Here is an 11,160-nt window from a genome sequence, read left to right as displayed (position 1 = left end):
TCTAAATAGAAATCGTTTTTGCAGTTATTGCTATTGTTGTTGTATAAGCTATTGTAGCATTCGCTCTTGGCTTGTGCAGTAAATGCTGTTCGGTAATTAGAGAAGCGTCTGGCGAAAAATAATAATACAAACAAATCGAGTCATAAAAAGCTATTTGCTAACTCAAAAATAAATATCAAGCGGCACATAACACAGCCTGCGCTGAGGCGGCAGCGTGATTGCGAACCTTCAGCCACATTAATTTAATTTTACCACCCACCGATTCGGCAAATTTCATGAATTAGTAGTGACAGGGTATACATTTCGAGATGTAGGGGGTCGTCATTTGCGTAATTATAGAGCAAATATAAAAATCTTAATTAAATAATAAAATGAAGTAATAGTAAAAAATAAATAAAATGAAAAAGATAAATAAAAAGTAAAAATAAAGCATAATTTGTTCAAAGTAATAAAACAAAAAAAATGAATAATAAACGATTTTAATAAAAAGAATTATTATAAAAATTAAAACAATTTTAGTAAAATAAAATTGAGAAATAATAAAAAAAAATTAAATAAAAATAACACAACGAAAAATAAAATGTAAAATGTACGAAAACCCACCGTCATCCGTAACTCTCGACAGAGTTTATAACTGCCGCGCTAGCTCGCGCCGAGCGAAATGGAAAATTTTGGCCATTCTCAAAATCCGCACTAATTTAAAGCAAACGTATATACAGTATATATATTTTTTTTTATTAAAAAAGAGGAAGTGCTACAAACAATAAATAAGTGAATGTAGCTCATAAAAAAACACGTTTGAAGTGCACAAGAATCGCTGACATTTTGTGTTGCGAAAACAAATACTAAATAAATAAATATCAGCTGTAAAGCATGCGCTTTGCATTAATGTACTTGTTTAACTTGTCAAATAATACAAGTTTGCATACATACATACATACAAACATTTTTGTTTATATGCTGGTGTCAGTGTGTATGTAGGTGGGGTTATGTGCAAACCGCTTTGCAGCACAACCGGCTGTGCGCGTTCGTTCGATCACCTTCTGCGCGCGTGTGTTGGTGCGGCGCCCATTCGTTGGTGTTAAGTTTTGGCTGGCGCTGAGGCTGGTGGTGCTTTCATTGCTAATATAAGCCATATTTTTCATAACTTTATGTTCTTGCTTATGGCTGTGCGATGCGCCATGAAGTGACAAGTCAAAATTTTGGCAAGCGCTCACAAAAAAAAAACGCAAACATATGCAGAAGGTGCTAATAAACCGCGTCGCTGTCAACCTTGGTCAGTAGTGCTCGTCTTGGCTTAGAAGCGAAATACGCTGTCAATTTGCAGTTGCTGCTGCCACCGCTCAGTAAATCAAGCAAGAGTCATTACTAGCGCGCTTATGTGTTTGTTCGTATCTATGTTTGCGCACATTTGTCCATGCATGCATATTTACTTAGAGCTGATATTATGCTTGCTGTTAGCACATTAAATATGCCACTGGGTCGTTGTCTGCAGCGAGGCGTGGCGCAGCGCGCGTTCAGTGGTGTTACGGGCGCGTCATTGATCGCATTGACGCTGAGAAAACTTGCTTTGCCGCGCGGCATCGCAGCTGAATAGAAAAATTTGTTTGCATTTCAGAGTAATTGTTAGTTTTTTGCGTTCATTGTTGGACTTATTTCAGCGCTTCACTTGCGTTTTTTTTAGTGGATTAGAGGAAAAGCGTTGGCAAAATAAGCAGCAGGGGGTGCGCGCGCAATGAATTGAAAAAAAAAATATTAAAAAACATGAAGCAATTTAGCAAAAACTAACTGACTGCGTGCCGTTTCGCATTTCGAGCGTTACGCTCCAATTAGCAATAACAACAAAAAGCTAGTATTCATAATTATTTCAGCCACAAAAGCGAACAATGAAGCTGATTGTGTGCGTTAAAAAAAAAAAAAAACTTTGTTTAAAGCAAAACTGACGACCGCATTTGTCATTACGAAATTTGAGAAGCGCATAGCCAACCACAGCGAGTGTTACAATCACTACAACAACAACGACAAAAACCAAAACAGATTTAGTAGCAATTAATGAGATAACCGCAACAGTAGCAGCAAAAAAATTAGTTGTGCGCGCGCAATTACCAACAACTTCGTAGCTCACCTGTTAACAACAAAATTTTAGTTAACTTAATCGCAACAACGGTATTTAGATGTGCGCAAGCGTGCCCGTTCACCTTCCGCGTTTCGGGTATTCATAGCGCGCGTTTACTCCTTACAAACTCTCTCGCGTTGTCTCCCGACTGTGTCGCGTCAATGCTTAGCTTCGCGTGGCGTTTGTGTTTTTAGTTGCTGTTGTTGTTTATTGCATTCGAAGCTGTTAATTGTTGCACTATTAGCTTTCGTCGTCTCGCAACCTTTAACTGCCAAAAGCTGCCTTATTTACTCATCTCAGTCAAGTATGTACGACAGTGTGCGGCATTGTGTTTTTAACGGTGTAAAAATAAATAGTAAAATTCTTTGCTCTAATTTTTCAAGTCGAAACGAATTTGTTGGTTTTATATGTACATATGTATGTATGTATGTATAGTGTTTTCTTCAATAAAAAAAGCTGAGCTAAAAAAAGAAGCTCCGCGCTACGCTTGAACGCAGTTCTCCTCGACGAAGCTTGTGCTCATATGTACACACAAACCTTCCAATACATATGCAAGCGCAAGTGTACTGCGGCTGCGCGAACAGGTAAGCAAATATTTACTCACCTGAATAAAAAAAAAGTAACAAAAACAACAACAGTGTCATATTTTCAAATAAACAACCTTTTATTTTATTTATCGTAATTGAGCCAGCGATTTTTTTTGATTAGCATACAAATAGTATTTTTAGTGAAAGTATATGCGATTAAATTTTAAAAGCATCTAGAAAAATATGATTGCTGGACTTTGATGGTTGGAAGCTACAGTTAAATACTATTCGAAATAAGCTAGACTTTGCACGCCAATTGCGTATTTGTTTTAGTGAGCTTGTTTGTTATATATTTGTTGAGGCACTACAATACTAAACTCTACTGCTTAGCTGCAATAACCGGTTCAACCTATGTATTACTGAAAACCGATTAATTTTTAAGTAAAAAACATAATTGAGCATTGAAGCTCATATACATACAAATTTAGGATTACCGTTAATTTCCCTGTGGAGCCACCCAGAAGGTAAGACCTTTCCTATAAAAAAAAAGAATTATCGAAAACGGTTCACGTGGTCCAAAGTTATCCGGTAAAATACATAAAAAATATTCCAATGAATTGATAAGCTTTCTCCTTTTTTGAAGTCGGTTAGTTACACAGGCCTGCAAAATTTAGAGCTTTATTCTGTATCACGAACGATAGGCAACACGAACGATTCGTCTGCAGACGACAACCTCTCTGATTGCGATTTTATTACTCTATCGGTCGTCTTCGTCTTGCCTTTCATATATTACGTTGCAATGGTCTCGGTTGCGTTTAAACCGGTTAGAATGATGCCGCCGGACTAATTTTCAAAGCTTTCCTCTCTTCCTCGTAAGGCTCTTAAATTTTGTTTATCGATCGCATGCTTTTAAAATAATAAAATTGATGTATAGGGACCCGTGATTTTTCAGTCCGTGGCGCCGAGTTTTCTCTCGACGGCCCTACATATATCCTGTTTTGTCAATTTTACCCTCGATTTATGTGGATATATATTCATGGCCAACCTTGGTGAAGAAATTAGCCACTTTCGAGACGACAGAGACATAGAGCAAGATTTCGCACAGATTCGAAGGCCTTAATCGGTGTGCTGGAAGTGCACGACTTCGTGCCGAATTCCTTAACCGACGTGAGAGTTGGTATACACTTTCTCTAAGAGCTTTGTTTTCCTAAAATAAAGCTTTGACTTAATATATTGAGCCCTATCGTTTGTTTGCCGGGTGTGGATCACTGAAGATTCGTAATAGGCCGTGTTCAAACTCTTGACGATGTCAACGCGGCTACCGTAAAAATAGCGTTTATCTTATCCCCTTGCGGTAGTGTTTTTTATGCAAGGTTCCTTTATTTAAGTTTTTGGTACTTTTTATACTGGAAAAATTCTTCGCCGGTGGACTAGCGAATTACATCGGAGGTCAATGTTTACCTCGCTAGATTGTCCGGTGTAGACAGAAGAATTTCATGTGGGACCTGATGAACGCACGCTACGTTCTTGATGTGAGATCGGTTAGACCCTCTCGACAGTTACATGGGCTTCTATTTTGGGGGTTTTAACAAAGAAGTATGAAAACATTTGAATAAGTTTAATCGTACACATATGTATGTATTATTACTTCCAAACTCTTGAAATGCCCAAAGTGTACTTAAAAGAGCGATGAGTTGCTTTCAGCTGGTGCCCGCATTACACTGATATGCTGCACTCGCTTAGCTCACGTTCCAAAGCGCCTACACTATGTCTGTCTGTCTGGTTGTATAATTTCATTTGTTTGCTTTTCCTCGATAACTCAGCTGAATATTCCATGTTCGTTATTTTCCGCGCGTATGAGACTAGGTTGAAGTTTATACCGACATTTCGGTGTCACTGTTTGTTATTTATACTGTCAAGCGAACCAGCGCAATGCCACGCGCCCTCATTGTTTTATAAATGAAACAAAAGGCTTATTGTTTGCAAATTTCAATTCCCATATTCCATTCAAGCGAAATTGTCATTACAGCCTGCCTGTCTATAAAGTCGAAAGCCACATCGGCGCAGCTCAACAAACTCCAACGACTAGCCTGGGTGGGCACCGGCGGAGCAATGAGCACAGCACCCACCGCGGCGCTTGAGACACTGCTCTTCATATCGCAATACCTACCCGGCATGAAATGAATTTCACGGCAGAGCGCATTTGCGAACGCAGTCAGTTTTATGTAAGCAAAACTGGATTTTCCACAGCTCAACCTCAAATCGATTATTAATATTTTATGAATGCGAATATTTTTAGCAAATACTTTCGCAATATTATGAGCAAAAGCGCACTGAGTGGGCTGCAGTGACTTGCCGACGGTGTCGCCGGAATAGTTGTTGGTGATATGATTAACAGCTGGTTATTCACACCTCTTTGGAACTGTTTGTTGAGCGATCTAATTACCCTCAAAACAAAATGGGAAAAATTGCGGTTAGGGACGTATTTTCCGGTGCAAGCAATCACACAGACCTAATTAACACTAGCGTAGAACACTGAGTGTAGCTATAATTTATTCGTGTGACTTGGGCACACAACTAGCGGACTGCTTATGGCTCACCTGTTGTGCTTTTTTTATTTTTATTTTGATCATTTTTGACTGATGAGCTATCCAAATAGCGCGTCATAAATTTAATTGCTCAACCAGCTTTGCTCGCATTCATTTCCTCGGAAAACTTATTCTGAGTAATACTTAGTACAAGTAGGAATTTCTCATCATAAACGCTATTTACCACATACAACCTCAAATAAACGCATACTCAAGTAAATACGCTACACCGTGGCGTTCGCAAACTCCACCCAAGTCAGTTAAGTCGATGCGTTGACGGATCACTATAACCGCAGGGATTTCACACAGCGGAGTCACAAGACCCATGTTGAGTGCTGACATCTGGCAAATAAATTAAAGATAAACAAATAAATATGAATAATAATAACAAGATAAATGCAAACAAATAAAAGATAAACGCTCAAAAAATAAAAAATAAAATATTGTTCGCGTTAATTTGCCGTCCACTTGGTGGGCAGCAGTGAGTGCTATTTTGAAAAAAAAACTCTTACTTATTCATCAATTAAAAAATGAACTTTACTCGTATGTAACGGGTGGAACATATAGTGGTTTTTTAATCATGCCATATCATAGCTCTTCGGAACAAAGTGAATCACTTTACGATTGAACAACCTTTGGGGGTATTCTCGATACGTTGCATACTGGATAATTTCCAATCATGCTATTTATGCTTCCTTATTGGGAAATATTGCAAACCAAATAGCAGCGGCTATGTTAAGAAGCAAAACTGCCGCATCGGAAAATTCACACGCGATCGTCTAGAAGCCAATGCATCCTCAGAGAGTAACAGTTTGTTGCGGATTTGGGAGCGGTGGCATCATTGACCCATTTTTCTTGGAAAATGCTGCTGGAACGCCATTTCAGTCAAACGTGAGCGCTGCCGAGGCATGATAAACGATTTTGTGTGGCCGGAAATTTAAGACATGCACTTGAACGATCTTTGATTTCCATAGAATTGCGCCACCTCGGAGCTGCGCTGTGATGCCGTTAGACTTTTTTGTGGGGTGCCATGAAGTACCGATGTTATGCAAACAATCTCAGAAAAGCCTTGGAAAACTGGGCCAACAAGATTCGATACTGCGAAGCTCGCCGAGGCTGCCACATGATTGTAATCTTATTCCATAGTAATGTGAATGTATAGAAAAAATAGCTTTTTATTATAAAAAGAAACCAGTATATGGACCACCCTGTATACACAGTTCCACATTAAATGTGATAAGACATTTATCCAAGTGTGTGGATTATGCCTTTACAAAACGCAGTTGGGAGAAGTAAGTACTAGTTGTTGGAAAAGATAAGCTTGTTTGACATAAGCAGATATTAAAAATATATTGAACTTTTTTGGGGGCACTTCGTTTTTTGTCAGGCAAGCCAAACGACGTTGGATCGCTTGCTCAGTTCTCTTGGGTACTATCGCGGTAGAAAGTGGAATCGCAACTAGCGAGCGATGATTGCTGAAATTCTGCTTTATGCAGTGTAGTTTTCTTCCTCTCTATGCTGTTGTATAGTGAAAAGTTTTTTGACTGGTTGCTGAGAAGTCTTAATCTCGTGTTGAATTCTTGACTAACGCCAGGCGTTTGATAATCTTTAGTTGTCAGAGATGATTGCCACCGTAAACTATCTGGGGATAACAATTGGCAAAAAACTATTAAAAATGGTAAATTTTCTGCAGGAAGTGTAGAGTTTAGAAAGATATATTAATTTCTATACGAACGCTTTACGACCAATTTCAGTCTGTACTTAAAATCCTGTGGCTTTTAGTGAAATCTCACTTTCAACAAATATAAGCAACCTCGTCAGTGTCAGCCTTTAATCCACTAAAACCAGCTCTTCTTGACCGATTTACTTCCCTGGTAGTACTGTCAAGTATTTCGTCAGGAGGCCGTTTGAGTAACTTGCTCGAAAATGTACATGTCTACTCGTAGCTGTTTGCTCACCCGCAACTGCTGCACAATTTCTGCTGATACGCTGCATACCGTCTTCCACGACTCGCCGCACTCAGTAATTCGCAGCATCAAATTTTCTATGGCAACGTTTGTTACCCAAGCTCGTTTAATCTACGTCGGTGCTCACTGAATCGCCAACAAGTAAATATCACGTGCTCTGCGTCCTTTTGGGTCTCCGGCCCGCAAATCTTCCTTGTGGCTGTGGTGTTTTTTTTTCTTTAATGGACGTTGGGATAGGGGAACTATCCACCAAGTGGCCCGTGCGAATCTCTTCAAAAGCCGCCTCTCCGGAACCACTCGCGAATTACATCGGGGTGAGGTCTGCTGATTCGCAAGGGACTTGCTGGTTCAGCAAAGATCGTATATTGGAGGTCGCTGTAATCGTTTCCGAGGCAAAATGGTTGACTGATCTGCTAATCACGGAATGGAGACGGCCATAAATCTATCGCTCCATCTTTGATGTTTCATTGCGGACACAGATACCACTGTTTTTCATTGAACGACCTATATGCTTTTCTCCTTAATCAGAGATCTTATTGGTAACTGGTACAAATTGACATTTGAGTTACCTTTAGCCGCCACATAGGAAGCCGGTCTAACGTGTTCTGGACCTTTTTATAAATAGTTGTAGGCAGAGCATTCTGTTTTACTACTCAAATTGCTAAATCAAAAATTTAACATCTAGAAATTGGTAAACTCAATTCAGTTGCACTGCCAATGCATCAACTGCGTACGTTAATTCGCACTTTTTTACGCAACAAAATGCAAAATGAGAAGAGAATAAAATAAAATTACTTAAAATACAACAATGCGCTTACTGCCCAGCTTTAATGGCAGTTTTGCGAAGCCGCTTTTGTGGTTGACAGTGGGTCAGACGCAAGGCAAACCTGTGCTGTGGCTAAGCGGCTAATTTACTTTCAACTGCAAAATTCAGTATAAAAATATTTATTTATTTGCAGCGGGTATGAACGTTTTGGAAAAATGACAGTATAATTGACTTGTCGTGGTTGTTGTTGCTGTTGCTGTTGCTGTTGTACCATACGTAGGATTTATTTTATTGGTTATTAAAAATATTTGTACGTATACAAATTGCATGATGTTTCGCAATTAAATTGCGCGAAATGAAATGAATGTCTCGTTAATTAACGTTCCGGTTAATAATGACACAAATTTATTTATCCATTTATATATACCTACTACTTAGTACGCACACACACTAACACAGATTTCCGTACATACAATCTGTCATGTGACATTATTTACGTCAATCGAATTTGGGCTTCCAAAAATATCTGTAGGCCAGCAGGTCGTCGAAGTGTTATGTGGCTTTTCATAACGGCGTTTCTCCCCACCTTACAACCACATATAATATCTTTGTTGTCTGCTATAGAGTGTGGGTGGCCTTAAAATAATTCCGATCACGTCTTTATGTTATTTGTAATCTTTCGAAAGACTCCCTAATTGAGTATTAATAAAAAGTTTATTTTTATGACCGTTCAAACAGATATGGACTTGTACAGGGGAGGGGCTACGTGAGCGTGATGAGAATTTCGCTGGTCGAGTGTGGTGCTAGACGAAAAAAATGCCCGAAGTGAAGAAAGTAGCTACCCAACACTGTAGTGATATTTTCTCTGAAGGGTCAATAGTTGTAAAATGATAAGTGAGAGCTCCTCCCCTGAGCGCAAGCTTCTAAGCGCCAAGTAAACAAAGCCACAGTTGAAATGCTAGTGAGCACACCAAGAGATTATCTTATACTTTCGTTGTGCGCACTTGCATCTAAAGAATGGGCTCTGTTTACTACATGGCGCTCATAAGCTTGCTTCCAAGTTCACTTCTCAGCTCACCCATGCACACTCTGTGCGCCCGTCTCCCAAGGGTCGCAAGCGGTTCGACAAGAGAGCAGTGAGCTCAGTTATTTTTGAAGTGAATACCGAAACTAATTCTTTTAATCGCAAATTTTGTTAATATGAAGGATCTCTACCTTTCATTAGGTAATCGCACGTGGTTCTTTGACAATTCTTAGATAATTGAGTGCATGAAATCAAAGGTTTATGATAAAGGAACACGTTTTGATTATGTATTATTATTATTATTATTTTGTCGGAAATACTCGCGCAGTGACCCAAGAAGATCTATTGTCCTAAACCCCAATTGTAATCACTCCAATCTTAGGCTGTTTAAGACGTTAAGCATTTCGGAGGGTGCCATGTTCCAAATTTGGATGGAGAAGACAATCGTTACCCGCTCGTACCAGTCTGCTCTGCTACTCGTGATACGTGTGCAGTCACATAGCATATATTCTGCGGTTTCCTTCACCAGCCCCCAAACCTGCAATCCGTCTCTACAGAAATCCCCATCTTATTAAAATTGTAGCTTAACTTGCCTTGTCCTGTCAGGTAGCTACTAAGAGTTCTAAGATCCTCTGGGCTAAGTTCAAAGGGGCCTTTCGGAGTTCCTCCTGGAAAGAGATATGATTGTATAGTAAGAAGACTGGTCCAAATAAAATCTAACCAAAAGTATCCTTCGACCTTTACCTTGAACTGTTAGATGATTTCAGGGCTTGAGTCACCTGTAATTGATTTCACTATGATGCCATGAAAAGCAACATCCTTCACATCTAAAAGATAACCCAAAAGATGATAACAAAAACTAACCAACACCTCATTCCGTTTGGCTAAAATCATTAGCTCTATCAACACTACTATCACGGTACACTGGCCCTGATTAATGGCGATTCGACGGTCGTGTAGATCTGCTGTTGGTTTTATATTAAAGATTATGATCGGCATTTTTGTCGCGTTAACTTTGATATATGACGCGGAGCGCGCATAACACTCTAATACGCGCTTACACTTACGCAATTTAATAACACCCAAATATAGTAATAAAATATACAATAAGTACTTATACATTATATCTTCGATAAAAAAACAGCAATGCGAAATACGCAATAGAAAAGTTGAATGAATGTAAAAAATCGGCGGAACATAAAAATATAATTTACGTCAATATGGAGGCCATAAAAGTTAGCAAGAATATAAAAAAAAAACTGAAGCGATAAAACAGGCAATACAATACTAAAATGTACCAGCGAAATCCCATAATCGCCCGTAGATAATAGACCTGATAAAGTCCACATACAAATAGCAAACATAAAAACTGATAAAAAAGGAAAATTTTCGAACAAGCGAAAATATGTATGTAGATTAAAATGACTGATAGGAAAGCGCAAATAGAAACTAGGTGAGAAAGCTATTAATATTTTTATGAATTTATGATTTGCATTCTCCAAAGATTGCCAGCAATAGAAAGCGGTGTGACGCGCTTTGCATTAATTTTATACGCGCTGCACGTTATTTTTTTTTGTAAAATTAATCAGCTTATGTTATTTCTATTTACAGAAACTTCTACTGTCAACAGCGACGTCAAGTGGAAACACCGTTCATGCCGCTGCGCTGACGAGCATGTAAAACATTACAAGCAGTCGCTGGCTCATTTATAAAATATTCAACCGAAGCAAAAATCTAAAAAAAGTGAGCAATATTATAACGCGTTCGGCGCGCACTAAACTATCGACGGGCGCGCTTCAAACAGCTGAGCGCCATATGCGAGGAAGGTCAACAGCGCGCGACGCAAGCAATATTGACGCGATTAGTGTGCAGCGATCGACGCGATCAGCGACATGATATTCATACATAAGTGATACGCAATCAAAAGCAAGGCGGGCGCGCGTATGTGTTAGTGAATGTATATTGTGCTATTGTGTGCTGCTCGCGCGTAGTGCATGCGTTGCTTCTAAGTGACCCGGCGCGCCACATGTATCTAATTACACAATTCCAATTCCAAGAAGGTGTTTAATAGATCTGTGTGAAGTGTGCGAATTACTCATTGTCAGCGTCAAAGTGCGATCGTCGAATAATATTCGTGTCATCAACGCGCGCTTGTAACGCTACACGCCACTC

The sequence above is a fragment of the Rhagoletis zephyria genome, unplaced genomic scaffold (assembly GCF_001687245.7).
Source record: "Rhagoletis zephyria isolate East Lansing unplaced genomic scaffold, Rhagoletis_zephyria_1.1 Rzeph_scaffold_04730, whole genome shotgun sequence".
Classification (NCBI taxonomy): Eukaryota; Metazoa; Arthropoda; class Insecta; order Diptera; family Tephritidae; genus Rhagoletis; species Rhagoletis zephyria.
Note: the sequence above shows the minus strand (reverse complement) of the source record.